A 24,789-nucleotide genomic window follows, 5' to 3' on the forward strand; every position below is an offset into this window, starting at 1 on the left:
ACTCCGCGGCAATGGGCTAAATATATTTCCGCACTGGGAGAGAGAGACTCATTTCTAATATACAAGTCTACACAAAAATATATTAGATTTCAAGCAAAGCTCCATAGATATGGAAACAAGACAGGGAAACTCTTAGCTAAACTTCTTAAACACGATATCGGCTCCCAATTGATAGACACACTCGCTGCGGAAGGTCAAATGCTTAGATCTCTGGAAGATCTGGTACAATCCTTTTTTAATTATTATAAAGATATATATTCTTCTAGATTCTCCAATCTCAAGGAGCGTGAGAACTTCTGGCACAAGATTTCTTATCCTTCATTAACAGACGTATCACTTCAAGATCTTTATTCTCCTATTACTGAACTAGAAGTATCTAATTCAATTAAAAAGCTTGCCCATAACAAAGCCTCTGGCCCAGACGCACTCCCTAATGAATTCTACAAAATACTTTCTTTTACTATAACACCTTATATTACTTCTTTATTTAATTATATATATGTAGAAGGGAATGAACTTACGGTTAATTTTACAGCCTCCTATATGACTCTGATATTAAAAAAAGGAAAAGATTCAACCATAAAGGAGTCCTATAGACCAATCGCTCTTATTAACACAGATTATAAATTATTAACCTCTATTTTGGCCCAATGGCTCCAGTCTCTTCTTCCTTCTATTATCAATACAGATCAGGCTGGATTTATGAAGAATAGGAATTCTGCAGCTAAAATTAGGCAACTTTTTCTTACAATTGACTATTTTGCAAAAGGTGAAGGCTCTAATCAGATAAGGAAAGGTACTATCACGGATATGGCAATATTAGCGATAGATGCCAAAAAGGCCTTCGATTCAGTACATCATGACCATCTCTTATTTTCGCTGGAGCGATTTGGATTAAATGGTAATTTTATTAAATTTGTTGAAAAATTATACCAGAAGGCTTCCACAAGGTTGATAGTTAATGGGCAGTTATCTTATGACATAACCTTGTTTAGGGGAACTAGACAAGGGTGTCCCCTTTCTCCTCTTCTTTTTAATATTGCTATTGAACCTCTTGCTATCTATGTTAGACAACACCTTGAAGGAATTAAAATAGGTAATAAGGAATTAAAAATGGCACTATATAAGGATGATATTCTTATCTATATTTCTAATACTAATATAAATATACCCAGACTAATTTCAATAACACAACAATTTGGATCTTTTGCTGGGTATAAAATTAATATAGTAAAGTCCAAATTTCTTTGGATTAATCAGACAGGGGATTCGTCTACAAATATACCTTTCTCTGTAGTTCATGACTCTTTTAGATATCTAGGCATAAATATATCTTTTAACCCAGATAATTGGTATTTTCTTAATATCATCCCAATTCTAAGTATAGTTAAAGATACCTTTAAAAACTGGTATAATTTACCTCTCTCTCTCTCCGGACGTATAGCAGTGTATAAGATGATTCTCCTTCCCAAAATACTGTATATCTTACAGAATATCCCATTGCTCTTAAATAGGAAGGACTTAGCGCTCTTTAACTCCCAATTGATTTTGTATCTATGGCAAAATAGGAGGTCTAGAATTTCATTTATAAAACTCTCCCTCCCAGTAAGCTATGGAGGCTTGGCTTCACCTGATCTTAGGCTCTATAACTATGCTTTTTTTAGCCCGTATTGTAACTGATTGTATGTTCTTGAGAGATTATGTTACAGATAATTTTCTTGAAAATAGCATGTCAAACCCTTTTTCCCTTGTTGCCCTTATTCACTCTGACACGGCTTTTATTCCGTCTGATATAAAAAAACTAAGGTCTTTATAAAATCCAATATTGGCATCGAAGAAGATTTGTAACATGTTAGCTATAGAATATCACGTTTCGAAATATGTCCCATTCTTGGGGAACCCTCAATTCTACACTTCTACACTTTTTCTAAAATGGAAATTGGTCGATTTTTCTGAGGTCTATCAGATATTAGATTTCAGAAAAAATTGTATTAAGTAATTTGATACTCTTAGAATAGAATTTAACTTACCACATAGAATTTTTTTTGCTTATCTCCAGGCTAGACACTATGCATTAAAACTTACAAGTGATTACGGTTGGAATTGGTCCCTTGGGATTATTGAAAATTGTCTCACTCTAGTTAAAAATCGACATATGTCAATTACTCCCTGTTATTCGGTCTTGACTTCTGATAGAGGCAGAAAAGGGAGCCAAATGTGGAAATATAAACTTTAATGCCTGTCCTAAGTGTTCTCTCCCAGAAGCGAAGCTTCTGCACATGATATGGGCCTGCCCAAAAATTAGAAATCTATGGCTCAAAGTTCAATTTTGGCTTCATAAAATATTGAATGCTTCCCATATAACTTTTTCGGCAATGAACATAGTTTTTCTTTGTTACCATTTGGAAAACAAGCAACCTAATGTCAAAATTATTAACCTTGCTATTTTGGCTGTTAGATATCTCATATTAAAAAAATGGAAAATGAGGACAGTCCCGAGTATTTCGGAAATTAAAAATTGTCTTAAAAAACAATGTATTCTTGAACAAGTATGGATAATGAGGAAAATATCACGAGATTCTTCTCCAAATGGTCACTATTTATAAAAGCACTCCCGACCCCTGAAATTGAATATTTAACATATCATTTTCGAAATTCCGATCTGATTCTACTAGGATTATGGTAAATATTCCACTTCCTTTTTTTCTCTTTCCCCCTCTCCTCCCCCTTTTTTTTGTTTTGTTTTGTTTTCCTTGGTTTTCTCTTGTTTGTCTTGTTTTGTTTTATCTTGTTTTTGTTTTTTGTTTTTTCTTTTGATAATTGTTATTGTGTAAAAAGGAAAAATAATACAATGTGTAGATAAAATTGTAAGAATCTTATGGAAGATGTAAGCATATATTGCTTGTTTTTTTCTTTTTTTGGTTTGTACCCCGTTCGGGTTAAACTTTACTTTTCTACTTTAGTATTGTACAGATAAAATTGTAAGACTAAAATCTCTATGGAAGATGTAAATACATATTGTCTGTCTTCTTCTTGTTATTTGCACCCCATCGGGGGTAAAAGCTTACTTTCTTTTTTTTGTATATATGTGTTGCACATTGTGTTTATAAATAAAGATTAAAAAAAAATGCATGCTCTGAATCACAAAAGAAAGAATTTGGGTTTAGTGTCCCTTTAAGTAACTATTCAAATCTACTTTTTTGAAAAAAGTTTTAGTAGCTACATTTCCCTCAAACTTTAAACCCATATTGTTGGAATTTAAATGTTCCACAAATGTTTTACTGTAGTGTATCCACCTTCCCAAATAAAAATCAAATTGTCTATGAATCTACCATAAAACACCAAGTTTGCCCCAAACTCTGATTTATGGATATACCTATCCTCAAATTGTCCCATGAACAAGTTTGCAAAGCTTGGGGCAAACTTGGTGTCCATTGCTGTTCCCTTGATCTGCAAGAACAGCTCCTGAAAAACAAAAAAAAATTGTGTTGTAAAACAAAAAGAGTAGCATCTGGTAAGTACTTCCTCTGTTTTTCTGGCATAAATATATCTTCATCCAGATAAAACTTGATCATTTCAACCCCTAAATTATGCTCTATGTTGGAATATAAGGAAGTCACATTGCATGCCATCCAAAACCAGCTTTTCCTCATATTTTTAAAAGGAGCAAGCTTCAAAATCAAATCAGTGGAATCCCTAATAAAAGAAGGCAAAGTTAGTACCATCTTGTTTAGAAATTGATCTTTATTGGGAGAGATTACATGTTAAATTGTCAATGCCCAATATTATTGGTCTCCCTGAGGGGGCAACCTCCCATTTGTGGATCTTTGGCAGATAATAATAATATGCTACATTACGATTTAAAGGTATTAGACAATCTCTTTCTTAGTTAGGATCTCCTCTAGAAATGCTCAATCAATAAGTTTGATCAAACGTTTTAAAAATTGATTTATTAGATCAAATGTTAGATGTCTATAATATTCTTTGTCTGATAAAATGTTATTCGCTTAAATTAAATAATCTGTCCTATTTTGGAGGACTATTCCTCCCCCTTTAGCCACTTGCCTGATAACTATATCGTTATTAGATGATAACTTCCATAGCACTCTTTTTTTTCAAATGGATTAAGGTTAGATCTTTTTTGATTAGTATTAGGAATCTCATTAAAGTCCTTCAGAGCTTAAATTTAAAAAAAAAAATGTTTTGGTGGATTAAATTTGATGGACTAAAATCTGACGCCAGTTTAAGATCTGTATGAAAATAATTTTCAAACGGATGTCAATCACCAAAAATTCCTTGGATTTTATCCTTTCATCCATATTTTCAGTTATAATATGAATCAAATTATTCTTCTTAATCTTTTTGTTATAGAAATATTTCTGTAAAGATAATTTGTGTACAAATCAATTTAAATCTACGAATAGCTAAAGATATTGTGTTGATTTGAAGGACTGAAAGAAAGTCCTCTACCTAAGATTGCAATTTCCTCATTGGATAATTTATATGGAGAGAGATGATAAATACCTTTACTTAGTTTCTAAAGTTTCTTCTTTTTGGTACTTCTACCTTTCCCTCTGTGGCGATGTTTCCGTGTTTATATGTGTATATATGTGTACATTCATATTTACACACACACACCACCCACACACATACACATCAATGCATATACAACCCCAATTCCGAAAAAGTTGGGACAGTATGAAAAATGCAAAAAACAAACAAAGAGAGTCATTTAAACATTCAATTTGCCCTGTACTATATTGAAAACACATTTAACACATTATTTGATGTTTTACTTTGTGAATTTAATGTATTTTTAAAAATATACACTAATTTCAAATCTGATGACTGCAACACACTCCAAAAAAGTTGGATCAGTCGACTGTTTACCTCTGTGTTACATCCTTTTCTTTTAATAACACTTATTAAGCATTTGGGCACTGAAGACACCAGTTGGTTAAGTTTAGCAAGTGGAATTTTCCTCCATTCATCCATTATGCATGTCTTCAGCTGCGCAACTGTACAGGGCCTTTGTTGCCTTATTTTGTGCTTCATAATGCGCCACACATTCTCAATCAGAGACAGATCAGGACTGCAGACAGGCCATGCTAGCACCTGCACTCTCTGATTACGCAACCATGCACTTGTAATCCAGGCAGAATGGGTTTTGGTGTTATCCTGCTGGAAAATACACGGACGTTTCGTAAAAGACAAAGTATAAATTGCTCCACAATGTATACATATGTTTCTGCATTAATAGTGCCCTCAAACATGTGCAAGTTACCCATGCCATGGGCACTGACAGACCCCCATACCATGACAGATGCTGGCTTTGGGACCTAACCTAATAACAGCTTGGATGGTCCTTTTCCTCTTTGGCTCGGAGAACACAATGGCTTTTTTTCCCCAAAAACTACTTGAAATGTTGGCTCATCGGACCACAAAACATGATTCCACTGTGCAATTGTCCATCTCAGATGAGACCGAACCCATAGAAGTTGGAGGCGCTTCTGGACAGTGTTGATGTATGGCTTCTGCTTTGCATAGTAAAGCATTAACTTGCACCTGTGAATGCAGCAGAGAATGGTGTTGACTGACAAAGGTTTACCAAAATCTTACCGAGCCCATGTCAGGATATCTATTACAGACTCATGACAGTTTTTTAGACAGTGACGTCTGAGGGATTAGAGACCACACGCATTCAGAAGTGGTTTTAGGCCTTGCCCTTTACCCATCGAAATTTGAACAGATTCCTTGAATCTTTTAATTATATTGTGCACTGTAGAAGGTGATATGCACAAAATCCTAACAATTTGTCTTTGGGGAATGTTGTTCTCAAAGTGTTATTGCAGATTATCGAGCGTTGACCTATCCTTGCTCTTGAAGGACTAGGCTTTTTTTGGAGGCTCCTTATATACTATGATTACATGATTGCTTCACCTGTTTCACATTACCTCTTTATTTCAACTTGTCACATCACTATTAGTCCTAAAATACCCCTGTCTCAACTTTTTTAAAATGTTTTGCAGTCTTCAGATTTGAAATGAGTGTATATTTTAAAAAATACATTAAATTCACAAAGTAAAACATCAAATAATGTGTTAATAATGTGTTTTCAATATAGTACAGGATTAATAAAATTTTCAGATGACTCTTTTTGCGTGTTTTTTTTTTTTGCATTTTCCATACTATACCAACTTTTTTGGAATTGGGATTGTACATATTTAGACATGTATGTGTATGTATATCTTTGTTAAAGCCCTTTGCAGTCCTGAGACCTCATATCTTTGAACCCTTATAACTTTTTATTGCAATTTTTTAAAATAATTTGTATTAGTGTTATTATGAATGTAACTGTATTTGAAATTTATTTTTTATGTGTTTCAGTGCGCTATTAAAATATTCAAATTTGAACTATTAAATATGGGCGCGATCCGATATACGGCGTAGTTTGCGGCGCAAGCAAGGGAACCCGCGTCGCCCGCAGTTTCAGCTCGCATCTCGAGCTATCCCATATACGGTGCCGTCAGATGCTAACGTGCCGTAAGTCGGATAAACCAGCGATGTCCAGAAATCTGCGCAAGTACAAATTTCTGGCGTCGCCAGTGACTTGCGCCACGTTAGAAACTGCCGGCGCCTGCAAAACCTGACTAAAGTCTAAATCACCCGCACTGTCTAACACGCCTCCTAAACATAGCCCGACACGTCTAACCCTCTATCCGCTATCCCCCCTCACTATCCTAACAATAAAATATGTATTAACCCCTAAACCGCCACTCCCGGAGCCCACCGCTACCTAATAAAGTTATTAACCCCTAAACCGCCACCAAGTTCAATCTGATGGGCTGATTGGTTCAGCCAATCGGATTGAACTTGAATCTGATTGGCTGATTGAATCAGCCAATCAGATTTTTCTACCTTAATTCCGATTGGCTGATAGAATCCTATCAGCCAATCGGAATTCGACGGACGCCATCTTGGATGACGTCATTTAAAGGTACCTCATTCGTCGTTCAGTCGTCGGCCGGAATGGATGCCCCGCGTCGGAGGAGAGACGAATGAAGATTGAAGATGCCGTTTGATGGAAGATGCTGCCGGATAGAAGAAGACTTTACTGCCGCTTGGATAAAGACATCGCCCGGATCGGATGAGGAGTTTGGCCCGGTGTGGTGAAGACAAGGTAGGGAGATCTTCAGGGGGGTAGTGTTAGGTTTATTTAAGGGGCGTTTGGGTTAGATTAGGGGTATGTGGGTTGTAATGTTGGTGGGTGGTATTGTGTTTTTTTTTTCAGGCAAAAGAGCAGTTTTCTTTGGGGCATGACCCCACAAAAGGCCCTTTTAAGGGCTGGTAAGGTAAAAGAGCTTTGAACTTTTTTTAATTTAGAATAGGGTAGGGAAATTTTTTTATTTTGGGGGGCTTTATTATTTTATTAGGGGGCTTAGAATAGGTTTAATTAGCTTAAAAATCTTGTAATCTTTTTTTTATTTTTTGTAATTTAGTGTTTTGTTTTTTTTGGAATTTAGTTTAGTTTAATTGTATTTTTAGATAGATATTTGTAGTTTATTTAATTTATTGATAGTGTAGGTGTATTTGTAACTTAGGTTAGGATTTATTTTACAGGTAATTGGGTAATTATTTTAACTAGGTAGCTATTAAATAGGTAATAACTATTTAATAGCTATTATACCTAGTTAAAATAATTAACAATAGGAATATTTTAGTTTATAATATAAATTAGATTTATTTAATAAGAATTTAGTTAGGGGTGTTAGGGTTAGATAGAGTTAATATAGTTAATATAAATACTATAGTAACTATATTAACTATATTAACCCTAATATAATTAGGGTTAATATAGTTAATATATATATAATGTAATAACTATATTAACTATAATATACTTAGGGTTAATTTAGATAATATAGCTGGCGGCGGGATAGGTAGATTAAATTAGGGGTTAATAATTTTAATATAGATGGCGGCGGTGTAAGGGGCTTATATTAGGGGTTAATACCATTAATATAGGTGCAGCGGTGTAGGGAGGGCAGGTTATAGGGCAAAAGAGCTGTTAACTTTGGGGCAAAGCCCCGCAAAAGGCCCTTTTAAGGGCTGGTAATAGAGTTTATTACTTTATGGATATTAGATTAGGGGTTAAAAATATTAATATAGCTGGCGGCGGTGTAAGGGGTCAGATTAGGGGATAGATCAGGTAGATGGCGGCGGTTTTAGGGGCTCACAGTAGGGGGTTAGTTTATGTAGATGGCGGCGGTTTAGGGGTTAAATACTTTATTAGGGATTGCGGCGGGGATCGCGGTTGACAGGTAGATAGACATTGCGCATGCGTTAGGTGTTAGGTTTTATTTAGCAGATCGCGGTTGACAGGTAGATAGACATTGCGCATGCGTTTGGTGTTAGGTTTTATTTAGCAGATCGCGGTTGACAGGTAGATAGACATTGCGCATGCGTTAGGTGTTAGGTTTATTTAGCAGCTAGTTTAGGGAGTTACGGGGCTCCAATAGTCAGCGTAAGGCTTCTTACGGCTGCTTTTTGTGGCGAGGTGAAAATGGAGTAAGATTTCTCCATTTTCGCCACGTAAGTCCTTACGCTGTATATTGGATACTAAACTGCGCGGGTTTGGTATACCTGCCTATGGCCCAAAAAACTACGGGCGACGGCAGAAATATACGCGCGTAACTTCTAGGTTACGCAGTATATAGGATACCAAACCCGCGCAAATATTGGCGTCGCCAGATTTTGCGGGCGACGATTTTTATCGGATCGACCCCTAAATATTTAATCAAACCAAGACAACAATCCAGACAAAAATTTTGTTAGAGATTTTTCTTCTACCATAAAAAAGTCTGGCAACATAAAGTCTAGGTAAGACAAGACCTTCAACATTTCTACCAGATTGAGATTGTAGCACCACTTAGAAGTAAGTGGTCACCATTACTTACTTACTCATAAGGGTCCATATAGTCTAACCGACAAGATGAGAACATTTAGAAACTAATACATCTATATTGAGTCATTAAAAAAATAGCAAATGCATTATAACCAATGCAGCTTAGTCACTAAATACTGCTCATATACCTTATGTGTGGAAATATAAGATCTCAAAAGTCCATATTTCCAGACTTTCACATTAAGATCAGCAAAACATTACCTGTATTTGCACTACAGATACTAAACTTAGTTGGAGACTGTCTAATTAGGGACCTTAAAGTAAAAATTAAACTTTAATAAAATTCATTATTAATAAATGGTGCACTAGCTCCTACTGAGTATGTGCAAAAGTTCCCTATGTATTTGGATCTGTGATTGGCTGATGGCTGTCACATGTTATGGGTACAGGAAAAGGGGAGGTCATTTTGAAATTTGTCAGAAAAAATACTGCTCTTTGAAAATCAGACTACTATGGCATTGTCTATTTATTATTAATTATTTTATTATGCTATACTATTGTATTTGATGGTCCTTTAATATCCAATGGCATATGCCATACCCAAAATTTCAAGGGACTCCATGATCCAACTTGAAAAACCTTACCACACATACAAAACAGTGTATAATTAGTAAAACTGATGAAATGGCTTTTACATGCAATGTGCCAAATACATAAAATTCTTAGATACGTCAGTGTTCAGAAACCTTAAGGAAATTGTCCTTTTGACATCAATTTGCCACCAAGTCACTTACTGTCTGTCTCCAAAATTATAGATATGATCCAAATCCAACTGCATATTTTCACCAACTATCTCCTTATGGGCAAAATTACGAGTGGCGTGTTAATAGTTACACGCAATTGAAAAGGGGTTTATCGTAGGTGTTTGCGTGCATCGTGTTTTACTCTCATAATAAGTGCATTGGAACCCTTTACAGTCAAGTACATGAAAACATGTAAAAGCATATTTATGCAATATTTGTATTTAATAAAGTATTATAATTTGTATTGACTGTAAATATTTCACATTCCAATGTCCTGCAGAATATGTTCTTTGTATTTTTAAATAGACATTCCTATATATATATATATCTGTATATATCTATACCTATATATATATATATATATATATATATATATCTCATCTATATATATAGGTATAGATATATATTGAACCAAAATACCATCCGTTATATATAGAAATAGGTATTTAAGAATAAATAGAACATATTTTCCCCCACACACACTTTTCATGGTTCATTGAAGTCCATTTTTTTGCTTTGTTGACTACTATGGGGGATTACATTACCGTGTGTGCAATATTCTAAGTTCTGCTTTTTACGAGTGTTGGGTTAGCGCGCGACCGAAAACAGTTTACTTTTTTTACATTTTAAGTGTGAGCGTTAAATACTGCTCCACTTGTAACCTGGCCCTATGTCAGCCTTCACTGCAGAAGGGTGTCACTCTTCCTATGCTGACATTTTTCATTCCTATTGCATAAGTAAGGTTTATTATTTGAGGAAGGCAAATAGCAGTATAGAACAAAATTCCTAAGACTCAGTGCCCACTTTGTGCCCAAAAGAAATGTGGGAGAGCTTGTTTTCACAAACATGATCAGCTTGTGGGAGAATCTGTGGAGTCATTTGTGCGCAGCCTGTATGAACTAGCTGAATTCTGTGAGTTTGGTGTTGCTAAAGAAGAGCAAATCAGAGCCAGAATAGTTATTGGAATTGCAGATGTCGAAGTCTCACTGAAGCTGCAGTTAGAGCCTGATTTAACATTAGATGGGGCTATTAGGATGGGCCGCCAAAGTGAACTGGTGAAAAAGCAAAGTGCTGATCTGAGGTCTGAGAGTTTTGTGGATGAAGTGCAACAGTCCAGGAAAACTACTAGTGAAAGGCACAGTGTGAGCGGTAGATCTAAAATAATGGATAGACCTAGAAGTGGATGGGCGCAGCATGCCCAATGCACACGGTGCTACCGTGCCCATGATCAGAGTGTTATATGCCCGGCCAGAGATAAAAGATGCAGAAAATGTAACAGAATGGGCCATTTTGAAGTGGTGTGTAAAAATTAATACATTAAGGAGATGCAGGTGGACAGTGACCAGGAGGGTCAGGAAGTGTCTTTTGTGGGGTCTGTTGTGGAACGGCCAAGCTCAGAGGCAGATTGGAAGGTTACTTTTACTGTAATGGGAGCCAAAATTGATTTTAAGATCGACACAGGAGCAGATATCACTGTAATGTCTTTCGCTGCATTTATGAAACTGCCTCGACAGCCCCAGCTGGCGAAGGTTACTATAAATGTCCATAGTCCTGGTGGCCGCATTGATTGTGCGGGGAAATTTCTTGCAAGCTGTGAGTACAAGGAAAGGAAATTCATCATGTGGGTGCATGTGATTCGAGGTCAGTGTGTTAGCAATCTATTGAGCAGAAAAGCAGCCTGTGACTTGGACCTCGTGGCCAGAGTGAATGAGATCTCCGAATATATGTTTGGCGAATTGGGCCTACTGAATTGCAAGCCAGTCCGTATAGCACTTAAAAGTGACGCAGTCCCATACAGTATTTCTACTCCCCATAGAATTCCGTTCCTGCTCATGCCTCAAGTGGAGAAAGAGCTTATGCGCATGAAGTCTATGGGGGTTATTGAAGAGGTTGTTGAAGCGACTGATTGGTGTGCCCCCATTGTTCCTGTTTCTAAGAAAAACCGAAAGGTGCACATCTGTGTGGACCTGAAAAGGTTGAATGAGGCTGTGAAGAGAGAGAGATTTGTGCTGCCGACATTAGAAGATATAGCTCCAAAGTTGGCTGGGGCGAGGTTCTTTTCTACATTGGACGCTTCTAGCAGCTTTTGGCAGATCCCCTTAGATCCAAAGTGCCGCAAACTGACTACCTTTATCACACCGGTAGGTCGGTTTTGCTTCTGCAGACTCCCCTTTGGGATATCCTCTGCTCCAGAAATCTTTCAAAGGGAAATGAGTTCTCTCCTGAGTGACCACGTGGGCATGGCAGTCATCATGGACGACATTCTAGTGTATGGGTCTACAGTGGAGGAGCATGATCAGCGTTTGTTGTGTGCTGCAGGCTATCAAAGAGTCTTGGCTGAAGTTAAATAAAGAAAAATGTCATTTTAGGAAAACTGAATTATGTTACTTTGGGAATATCATCAATGGGGATGGCATCAAGACAGACCCTGAGAAAATTTGTGCTATTGAACAGATGAAAAGTCCTTCTGATGTACATGAGCTGAGACAGATATTGGGCCTTGTAAATTATGTGGGCAAGTTTCTTCCAGATTTATCAACAGTTCTACACCCTATCACAGAGTTGCTAAAGAAAGATGTTGCCTGGGTCTGGGGACCTTCACAAGAAAAAGCTTTTATGCAGGCCAAGTCCCTGCTGGTGTCTGCCCCAGTGCTGGGGTTCTACGACCCTTCAAAAAAGTCTGTGGTTAGTGCTGATGCAAGCAGTTATGGGTTGGGGGCTGCTCTCCTGCAGTTAAATGAAAATAAACTACAGCCCATCGCCTACTGTTCCCGCACACTGACGGCTGCAGAGTCAAAATACACTCAAATTGAGAAAGAGTGCCTGGCTGCAGTTTGGGCCTGTGAGCGCTTTCAGCGTTATCTAGTGGGTTTGGAGAAATTTAGTCTGGAGACTGACCACAAACCGCTAGTCCCTCTAATCAACTCTTATGATATTGACAAAACACCCTTAAGATGCCAGAGACTTTTAATGAGATTGCTCAGGTTCAATGTTCAGGCAGTGCATGTGCTGGGGAAACAACTGGTTGTGGCAGATACACTATACAGGCTCCTGCTGGCTGCTGCTGAAGAATCCTCAACCAAATCTGATGTGAAAGTGTATGTTGATTCGGTTCTGGCCTCAAAGTCCATTTCTTCAAGGAGACTGGAAGAAATAAAGATAGAGACATACTTGGACACAGATCTGCAAGAGGTTATAAGGTACATAAAAGAAGGCTGGCCCGAGAGCCGGGCAGCCTGGATGTCTTTGAGTTCTTACCAGTCAGAGAGATCGCAACTCACGGAGCTGGAGGGGTTGGTGCTGTTCCAAGACCGCATCGTTATCCTTGTCAGCATGAGGAAGGCGATGTTAAACAGGATTCACGATGGCCACTTAGGCATTACAAAGTGCAGAGAAAGGGCAGCTACAGCTGTGGTGGTGACATTGCAAATCACGTCTCTAAATGTGCTTTTTGCCGGGAACGCCGGCCTAAACAGAGAAGGGAGCCCTTGATTTCTACTAGGCTGCCTGTGGGGCCGTGGCAGAAAATAGCTGCTGATTTGTGTGAACTGTACGGGAAAAAGTTCCTTTTTGTGATCGACTACTATTCCAGGTATTTGGAAATTGCACCTTTGAATCATATCACAAGTCAAGCCATTATCATTCGTCTGAAGAGCTTTTTCGCCCGGTGGGGCATTCCGATGGAGCTGGTGAGTGATAATGGCATGCAGTTCGCTTCTACAGAGTTCAGTGCTTTTAGCAGGGAATATGACTTTGTACATTCCACGTCAAGTCCACATTACCCGCAGGCCAACGGAATGGCTGAAAGGGCAGTTCAAACAACAAAATTCATTCTAAAGCAATCTGAGCCGTACCTAGCCCACTTGTCATACAGGGTGACGCCCATTCAAGCCACTGGGTTTAGCCCAGCACAGCTGATGCTAGGACGCCAGATTCGCACCACTTTACCCTCAGTGGGTGTCTTCAAGCCGCCTGGCCCTGTTCCTCTGGACGAAGTCCTTAGGAGGGATGAAGAGGCCAAAAAGGGTTATCATTCCTTCTACGACAGGAGACATTCTGTCAGGCCCTTACAGGAACTGAATGCGGGGCAAAGTGTCAGAATTAAACTGGATGATGAGAAGAAATGGAAGATGCCTGCTACGGTAATTGTACGCTCTCCAGAACCAAGGTCTTATACAGTCCATACTGATGGAGGAAAGGTTACACGCCGTAACCGAAGACATCTTCAGCCTGTACCTGAGAGTCTGGAACTGGATGCCTCAGTACCACCGCCGGTGGGATCCCCTGTTCTAAGAGAGGTGCCTTCCCCTCAGCAAGATCACAGCGGGTATATATCTTTGCCTCCAGTGGACTCTTATTCACCATCTTCTGTATCAGAGGACAGTTCATGCAAAGTTACATCAAGCGGAAGAGTGGTGAAGCTTCCGGCACGATATAGGGACTGACTTTAGCTAGAACAGTGACCGGAAGTATGGGCAGAATAATCCCATGGTCATTGTGGACTAGGGTAGTCTACCCCAATGTCTAAGTCAGGATGTAATTTATGTGTTTATATTTTCTGAACCTATTTGTTTATATATTGTTCGGAAAAAAATGTTGTTGTATACTCTGTTCGTATACCTTGTTATTTGTTATATTCAAATGTATGCTTTGCCTTTGAAAAAGGGGAAGATGTGATGAGAGCAGGATGTGATGTCACTAGTTTGGGGGCGGGGCTTAGGTCCGGTAGTCCTTGTCGCAGTTAGTTAGTGAAATCAACCTGACTAGATGTATGTTTCCATGCTCTGCAATAAAATAGAGTTGTACCATCATTGCTGTGTCCTGCATATGTCCTGCATCTTATGACAAACACCTTTTATTCTCAACCCCATATCTGTGAGGATTGATGAAGAATAGGAGCCCAGTAGCTGAGTATAGGTAGCACGACCACTAGATAACACAGGAGTGCGTGGTACAGAAGGAAAATCCAAAAGCAAGGTCAAACTTTCCAAGATCAGGGCAGGCATCAAAGGTTCACCAAAGGGAAACAAGGCAGAAACCAAGATTCATACACAGAACTTAACTCAATGATAGCTTTTTTAAATCTGAGCACTGAGTTCAATGGACAGCAGTGCTTTATAGGCTTGCTAAATGAGTAACAGCTGGTAAAGGGTGTGGTGTTTGCTTTAAATCTCTCACATCTCCTGTGCAATACTGTTTGTCCAATATTGCATTGCTGCCACTAGGTGGAGAGCTTGTGCAACCTCTGCAATATGGAGGATTCCATTAGCAGCACATGGAGGTACAGCTGGCTTTGCACTGCTGAGTCTAGACACCAATGGAGGACCAGCAGGGGTACCCTCTGCAGCATTAGTACAGGTAAGGGCATTACAACAACCTTTAGGTGCCCCCTCTGGGGGCAATCAGGACCAGGACTTCTGTGAAACCTTTGAACACATAAAGGGGCATGAACATCCTGTGCAAGAACCCAAGATCTCTCTTCTGGTCCATGACCTTGCCAGTGGATTAGATATTCAAGGTGTCTCCTCCTCCTTCAGGAATCAAGAATCTCCTGTACTTTATACCTCCTCTCCATCTATACTTACAGGATCAGGTCTATGAGGCATTCTTGATGCAAAGGGACCAAGAACCATAGACTTTAATAACAATGTATGAAATACAGGGTGTATTAAGTAATCATTTGGTAGACATAATTTTACTGCAGTAGGGAATATTATTTTAATTATCTCAAAAGGCCCAATATATATAGGACCCAATTTCTTTGAAGGACATTTTAGTTTCAGATGGGCAGTAGAAAACCATACTTTATAATCACTTTATAATCCTGCTGGCGGCCGATTGGCATGGGGCGACGTTGCACCTCTTGTGAGCTGCTGGTGCAACGTTAAATGCGGAGAGCGTATTGCTTTCCGCATTCAGCAAGGTCTTGCGGACCTGATCCGCACTGTTGGATCAGGTCCGCAAGACCTTTAATAAATAGGCCCCATTGCCTTTAATTCATTTATCTGCTACAGGAACTGAAGTTGAAATAGGTATTCCAGGCAACATTGCAGGATGGTAACCATAATTAGGAAAAAAGGGAAAAAACCTTTCTATAGAACTGTGAATTTGATTGTTATAGGCAAACTCAGCTAGAGTTATATATTAATTAACCTGTAGATGAGATATAAAACATCACAGATACAGTTTCAAAGTTTGGTTTGTTTGTTCGGTTTGACCATTAGTTTGTGGATGGAAGGCAGTGGATAATGATCTCTAAAGGTGTAACTCTTGGCAAAAGGAAGTCCAAAACTTAGAGGTGAATTGTGTGCCTCTATCTGTAACTATAGATTCAAGTATGCCGTGCAATCTGAATATCTCTTGGATGAAAAGAGTAGCAGTCTGCTTAGCTGAATAAATGCCTTTGGTAGGTATAAAATGTCCCATTTTAATAAAACTGTCTACTATCACTAGCAGTGTATCATACCCTTGGGATTTAGTTAATTCTACTATAAAGTACATTGAAATGTCTGACCATGGTCTTTCAGGTATGGTAATGGTTTTAGCAACTCTTGAGGTTTTTTTGAGAACCTTTTAGATCTGGCACATAACGGACAAGCAATTACATATGTTGTTACATCTTTTGGTAAGAGATGGCCACCAAAATGACGGGTAATCAGGTCTTTGGTCTTTTTTATCCTACCATGGCCACTGAGAGGAGTATCGTTATGATTTTGAAGGATGTCCACAACGACTAAGGGAGCAACAAAAACTTTATTTTTGTATAAATAGATCCCATCTTGTGATATCAATGGTGGCACTGTATCTGGTATGTCTACAATAGTAATGTTCTGTTTAATCTTATCCCAAATGGAAGGAACAGTAGTGAGAAAACACTCTTGAGATAATATTGGTTTGGGTTTTTCTTTAGGTATTGGTAATTCTTCTGTCATGTGAGAAAGAGCATCAGCCTTACTATTACGAGAACCAGTTCTATATGTTATGATCAAATAAAATCTCCTGAAGAAAAGAGCCCACCTGACTTGTCTTTGTTTTAATAGATGTGCAGATTGCAAGTATTCTAAGTTGTGATGGTCTGTGTATACTGTGACAGGATTTTTTGTTCCTTTTAATAGATGTTGCCATTCTTCAAGAACCAATTTTATGGCTAACAACTCCCTATCTCCAACATCATAATACCGCTCAGCTGTAAATAAAGAGTGAAAGAAGAAAGCTACTGGATGTATGATTTCCTTAGATCCGTAGCATTGTGAGAGAATTGCCCCAACTGCTGTTTCAGAAGCATCAACTTCCAAAAAAATAGGGTTTATTGGGATTTGGTAGAATCAGTTTTGGAGCTGAGGTAAATAATCTTTTTAGCTCTTCAAATGCCTTCTGGGCTTGAGAATTTCAATTAAATGTACTATCTCTCTTGGTTAAGGCAGTGATAGGTTGTATGATCTTTGAAAAAGTTTGAATGAATTTTCTATAGTTGCAGAACCCCAAAAAGCATTGTACCCCTTTCTTATTAGTAGGTACTGGCCAGGAGAGGATCCCTTTTATCTTGCTAGAGTCCATCTCTAAAGTGCCTGGAGAGATTACATAGCTAAGAAACTCTACTTTTTCAATATTAAAGCACATTTCTCCAGTTTTGCATGCAAATTATGTTTTCTGAGAAGGGATAATACAGTTTTAACTTTTGTAATATGTTCTGGCAGTGAAGTAGAGTAAATCAGAATATCATCCAGATAAACAACAACAAATATGTCCAATATATCCCTTAGTATATCGTTAACAAATCTTTGAAAAGTTGTTGGGGCATTGCCTAAACCAAAGGGCATCACCAGGTATTCGTAATGCCCGTACCTTTAACGAAATGTGTTTTTCTATTGATCCCTTTCTCTGATTCTCATCAGATTATATGCCCCACAAATATCTATCTCGCTGTGAATCATGGTTTTTGGTAATCTTTATAATATTGGTGAATGCACTAGGTCAAAAGAAAGCATCTCTTTATGTCTCTCTCCTATTAAAATATGTAAGGGTTCTGTTTCTTTATTAACTGGACCAGAACTAGGAGGTGAGCCATCAATCAACTGAATGTAGGTAGGTGTTTCTTTGATAATTGAAGGAATGGAAAGTGTTTTAGCCATGGTAGTATCCATATAACAGCCACTGGCTCCTGAGTCTATCATGGCCATCAAATTCATGGATGATTTATTCAGCTGTAAAGATAGAGGTATGGATAAGTTAGATGATGAATGATACACTGTAGTTTTAGTACTGAGAACAGGTCTCGCATGCTTACCTCCTATAGGTCTGGGTTTAACTTTGCATTCTCTGACTTGATGCCCAGCCTTGCCACAGTATGAGCAAAGACTTTGGCTCATCTGCAGGCTTTTTCTGCTTCTGAGAAGGGACCGCGGGCCCTTTCTATTTGCATAGGTTCTTCAGCAGGAGACTCTGGGAGAACTGTTGGAGTACTGGTATACACTGGCCGCTGAACATACTTGTATGTTCTTGTCTTCATTCCCTGAGTCGGCAATCTATCTGTATACAAAGAGCAATCGTGTCTTCCAGGGTGGATGGTATGACGACTCTGGCCAATTCATCCTTGAGCGGTTCGAATAGGCCCAAACTAAATTGGTCTAGTAATGCTAGCTCATTCCAATTAGATTTAAGTTCCATACAATGGAAATCTGTATCATACTCCTCTACTAATCGTCTTCCTTGCTTAAGGGCCCGTAGGGAAGCAGTGGCAGTAGTGACTCTATGGGGATCATCATACATGTTATCCATTGCCATTAGAAAGGAAGCCCAGGTATTTAGTATAGGGCTATTAGTTCTGAGTAGATGATGAGCCCAGGCTTGAGGCTCTTTGAATAAGAGAGAGATCCCTGTGCAAATTTTTATAAAATCGGTGGAGTATGTTCTGGGCTGGAAAGAAAACAGGATTTGACAAGATGTCACAAAACTGCGGTACTATAATCTATCTCTGCCAAACTTCTCTGGAAGTGCTTTTTTGGGGTTCAGGGGCAGCAGTAGCACCTTCTGGGAAAATAGGAGCAGGATCTAATACAGGAACAGATGCTGCAGGCATTTGCATCATTTGGTTAAGTCTTATCTGGTTGTCTTGCAGCATGGATTGTACCTTTTGCATCTCTTGTACAGAGTGAGTGAGGGTCGCTAGCTGCTGAGTAATCATCTCTAAGGCTTTAGAAACCTCCGCAGGATCCATATGGGCTCAGTTATTTTGTCAGGATTGATGAAGAATAGGAGCTCAGTAGTATAGTATAGTTAGCATGACCGCTAGATAACACTGGAGTGAGTGATACAAAAGGAAAATCCAAAAACAAGGTCAAATGTTCCAAGATCAGGGCAGGCAGCAAAGGTTCATAAACAGTATAACAAGCAAGGGGTCAGGGCAGGCAGAAATAGTTCATAAACAGTAAACAAGGCAAAAAGTTCAGGAAACCAAGAATTATACACAGAACTTAACTCAATGATAGCTTTTTAATAACTGAGCACTGAGTTCACTGGACAACAGTGCTTTATAGGCTTGCTAAATAAGTGACAGCTGGTAAGGGGTGTGGTGTTTGCTTTAAATCTCTCACATCTCCTTTGCAATACTGTTTATCCAATACTGCATTGCTGCCACTATGTGGAGTGCTTGTGCAACCTCTGCAGTAGTCTAGGTACTTTTTACAGTTGCTGCAGTTTGTTGGGAAGATAAATAATGTTGCACCAATATGGAGGATTCCATTAGCAGCACATGGAGGTACAGCTGTCTTTGCACTGTTAAGTCTGGACAGCAATGGAGGACCAGAAAGAGTACCCTCTGCAGCATTAGTACAAGTAAGTGCATTACAATAAAGGACAAAATGGAATTCGTTTAGAAAGAATTTTACACAAAACTTGTGATAAATATACCTACTGCTCATGTGTTCCTCACAATGTAATTAATACAAATGTAACATTTATGATCATTTTCACATATTTGTGTGATGGAATTTACAAATAGACAAATTGTGTGTCTGTAGTTTTTTTTTTTTTTTTACCAATTTAGATGTTTAACTAATACCACAACTTTAACATGTCAGGTGGTACTCACCAAAACATGATTTTTATTGTCTTCCATATTTCACTATTCTATTATTAATGTGACAGGGTTGATAATAGTGTGACATGGTTGAAGAATGCAACAGGGTTGAAGGGACACATTACCTTCAGTTTTAATTTGTTTTGATTATTATGCAATTCCATCCAAAACACTGTATTCCATATTAGGCAACCATGTAATAAAGACATTAGTAATTTTTAGATTAATTTGAACTTTATTAACCAACTTGCAGTAAGTATTTAAACAAAGAAAATGACTGCAGATATTAGGGTCATTAGTAGCGTTCAAATATTTTTAGAAAAGTAAAAAAATGTTTTTAATGTTACCACATACATTACTAAACAGAACATTTTACTCAATAGGCACAACTGGTAAATTTACTAGGGTCTAAAACATTCCTCTTTGCAGGAACACCAAACAAAACTGCAGCAGGGAGTTCATAACAATTATAACAAGTAGTGGATCATTACATAAAACATGCCATGTTGACACAGGACCTTGCACTCAACAATTCCAAAAGTTTAAAATAGTTACCTTATGAACATTTTCATAAAATGCCAGAACTGTAAAAACTGTTTCTAATCCATATTCCTTCACAGAAGCACTGCAGTGCTGAGCTACCAGGTGTGTGTGTGTATACAGCTCTTTAGTCAGGCTTTTATCTTGAGAGTCTGGCCCAAATCCCTTTCAGAACCTATACCCGAAGAAATGTCACATGATGTGGAGCTGGAATCATTTCAAGGACTTTATCAAATTGGTACCAGAGGATGTTATCACTAAAAGGCCATTGTGCAGGCATTGGGATGTTCTGACCAAAACTGAAGTGCTGTGTTCTAAAGCATGTACAGTTTAGGTATTTATTTGTTAATCAAAAGCAACTGACATCACAACATATCTGCTCAACTAGAGCAAGGGTGATGCCATGGTTTATTCTCATTGAAGAAAAGCACCTCCACTGATGTGATTGTCTGAGGACTTCATACAGCTGCTGTGCATCTTTGATGTCATGGCCCTTCACCATCAACCTGTCTACTGTTCTCTTTAATGCTCCTCCTTCATTATTGGGGGCCCTGTTCTCATGGCTTGACTCAAAATAGTTCCATGTTCCAGCTTTAAATCCACATGGATTTCCATAGTAAAAAGGACATTTTCCTTTCTTTTTATACTGTGTGCAAGGTCCATCACTAAAAAAATGCAGGACAGAAACCTGTGGATGAGTAGCATGAAGGTAGCCTACAACTGGATCAAGATATTTCCCTATAGCAGTAGGGCCTTTGTGTCTTTAAAGGGAAATTGTGGTGAAGCATATGAGCTTCTGTTGCCATACATGAATTACCCCGCTGTGTAGAGTGGCATGCTTGTGTGAGGCCCCAAAGTGTACAGCTTGTATCTCTGATGCTAATTTACAGAGAATGTTCTCTGAAAAATCAATGTGGATCAATGCCTCATATACTGAGCTCACAATACTATGTGTATTGCTGTTTGACATTGAACAGGTGCTTCTTAAACTTGTCAATGTTGTTGTGGAGTGGGGGTTGTACTATTACAGGGTATTTGTTTTAATTTATTTGCAAAAGAGCTGTTAACTTTAGGGCAATGCCCTACAAAAGTCCCTTTTAAGGGCCATTGGTAGATTATTATAGATTCGTTTTTTGTTTTTTTTGGGGGGTGTTTTTTTTTTAAACGTGGTATTAGAATTGGAATAACTTTTATTATTTTGGATAATTGCGTTTATTATTTTTAGTAATGTTAGGTTTTATTACTATAAAAAAATTACTTTATTATTGGGGTTTTTTATGTTTTTTTTAACAAGTAATTATTATTATTATTATTATTCTTTAGATATAAAGCGCCAACAGATTCTGCAGCGCTGCCCATGGGTACAAAGATAAAAGTATGCTTGCCACAGAGGTTGGTTGGAACAATGAAGCTCTTGTTGCCGCCTTCTTTCATGGGCTTTCTGATGTGATTAAAGACGAAGTTGCTGCCAGAGATTTTCCAGAGGATCTCAAGGCTTTGGTGTCTTTTTTAATCCTAATTGACATCAGACTCAGAGAGAGGCCCTCTTTCAAGGAGCGCTTGTGGAAGCCTCCTGTACCGTTGTCTCCTATGTTGTTTTTCCCACCCATGTCTCCCTCTCCTCCCATGTCTCCTGGTCCGAGTCATCAGGTACTGCTGTGCCGATGCAGTTGGGATTTACGCATCTCTCCACTGCAGAGAGGGCCTTTAGAGGAGAGAGGGGCTCTGTCTCTATTGCGGGTCTTATGATTGTGCCATAGACCTGCAACCTGGAGCCATTCCTCCTCGGGGCCGGGGTTACCCCCTCTCGGTTGCAGAGAATTGTGCTATGGAGGAGTATGTTGCCGATGCTCTGTCACGGGGAATCATCCACAAATCCTGCTCTTCTGCAGAGGCTGGCTTCTTCTTTGTGAAGAAAAAGGGTGGCGGGTTAAGACCATGCATCGATTATAGGGGTCTTAATCGTCTTACCATTAAGAATGCTTACCCTATTCCGCTCATTACGGTACTCTTTGACCACCTCAAGGGAGCTACAGTCTTTTCTAAACTTGATTTGAGAGGAGCATACAATCTCGTTAGGAAAACAGTATTTAACACCAGGAGCGGGCATTATGAGTATCTTGTAATGCCCTTTGGCCTTATGTAATGCTCCAGCTGTTTTCCAGGAATTTATTAATGATGTTCTACAAGATATGTTGCAACAATGTGTTGTGGTGTACTTAGATGATATCCTCATACACTCACCCACTCTTGAGGCTCATCGTTCTGATGTTACACAGGTACTTCAGAGACTACGTGAGAATGGCCTGTTTTGTAAACTCGAGAAATGTGAGTTCCATCAGACTCAAGTTACCTTTCTAGGTTATGTAATCTCTGTTGCAGGGTTCTTCATGGATCCTGACATGTTGTCTGCAGTCCTGCAGTGGTCTCGCCCAGTTGATCTTCGCTCTATTCAACATTTTTTGGGCTTTGCCAATTACTATAGGAAGTTTATTAAAAACTTTTCTTCCTGGGTCAAATCTATATTTAACATAACCCGTAAGGAGAATAATCCACTCCATTGGTCACCTACTGCCAATAAGGCTTTTGAGAGTCCTAAGACTGTCTTTGCTGCCACTCTAGTTCTGGCTCATCCTAACCCTGTCCTGCCTTTTGTTCTTGAGGTCGATGCGTTTGAGACTGGAGTAGGTGCCATCTTGTCTCAATGTCCTACGCCAGTTCTTTGCATCCGTGCGGTTTCTTCTCTAAGAAATTGTCTCCAGCGGAGTGCAATTATGAAATTGGCAACAGGGAATTACTGGCCATAATTTTGTCACTCAAGGAATGGAGGCACCTTCTCGAGGGTACTAGCGTACCAGTGCTCATTCTTACTGACCACAAGAATTTGACTTATCTATCATAAGCAAAACGTTTGTCGCCCCGACAGGCCAGATGGGCGCTATTTTTGTCTCAGTTTAATTATGTTGTCTCCTACCTGCCTGGTAGTAAGAATGTTAGGGCTGATGCCCTCTCTCGTCAATTTTCGCCTCTGTCCAAGGAGGAGTCTGTACCTATTCCAGTTATACCTCCTGACCATATTTTGGCCACCATACATACTAATTTGACTTCTCCCTTAGGGGAGGAGATCCTGGCTACACAAACCAATGCACCTCCTGAGAAACCTAGTGGTAAGTGTTTTGTACCTGAGAATCTTCTAACTAAATTATTGCACACTTACCACTATCCTAAAGCCGCAGGTCACCCGGGCAAGAACCAAGTGATTTGGTCTGTCACTCGACAATTCTGGTGGCCAGGTCTTCGTTCTGATGTTGCTGCGTATGTTGACTCCTACTCAGTCTGTGCACAGAATAAGACTTCTCAACGTCTACTAGTGGGTCTTCTTCAACCTATTGGTAATGGTGAGCACCCTTGGACACATCTTTCCATGGACTTCATTGTCGAGCTCCCTGTTTTCAATGGCAATACTGTTATCCTAATGGTGGTTGACCGTTTTTCTAAAATGTCACATTGAATTCCCTTGAAGAAGTTGCTTACTGCTCAGGAGCTTGCTTCAATTTTTGCCCGGGAGGTCTTCCGTTTACATGGGTTACCCAAGGAGATAGTGTCGGACCGGGGTAGCCAGTTTGTCTCCAGATTTTAGCGTTCTTTTTGTGATCAAATAGGGATCCAATTTTTCTTCTCCTCTGCATATCACCCTCAATTAAATGGGGCTGCGGAACGGTCTAATCAAGCTCTGGAACAGTTCCTCTGTTGCTATGTATCAGATCACCACAATAATTGGTCTGAACTGTTATCTTGGGCAGAGTTCACTCGTAATAGTGCTATTAATGCTTCCTCCCAGTTATCTCCGTCCATGGCGAATTATAGGTTTCAACCATCCTTGTTGCCCGATTCATTCATGTCTCAGGGAATTCTGGCTTTGGAGGAGCATCTCCAGCAATTCCGTTCCACGTGGGTGCAGATTCAGGATTGTCTTCATTGTTCTATGCATCGCCAAAAGTTCCAGGCTGATCGTAGGCGTCTGCCTGCGCCTTCCAACCAGTTTGGTCAGAGGGTTTGGCTGTCCTTCCGCAACTTGAACCTTCGTATGCCTTCCAATAAACTAGCTCCCCGTTATGTTGGTCCTTTTCAGATACTCCGACGGGTCAATCCTGTGGCCTATGCTCTTGACCTTCCTCCTGCAATGCGCATCTCCAATGTTTTTCATGTCTCCCTCTTGAAACCATTGGTTTGTAATCGGTTTACCACTGTTTTGCCTCGTCCCCGTCCTATCTTTTGTTGACAACCATGAAGAATATGAGGTCAGCAGCATTATTGACTCTCGTATGTCCAGGGGTCGCGTACAGTATTTGGTTCGCTGGAGGGGTTACGGTCCAGAGGAGCGTTCATGGTTTCCCTCCTCTGATGTTCATGCTCCCGCCCTCCTCCGTGCCTTCCATGCCCGTTTCCTCAATAAGCCTTTT

Source organism: Bombina bombina, chromosome 5 (assembly GCF_027579735.1).
Source record: "Bombina bombina isolate aBomBom1 chromosome 5, aBomBom1.pri, whole genome shotgun sequence".
In the NCBI taxonomy this organism is placed as follows: Eukaryota; Metazoa; Chordata; class Amphibia; order Anura; family Bombinatoridae; genus Bombina; species Bombina bombina.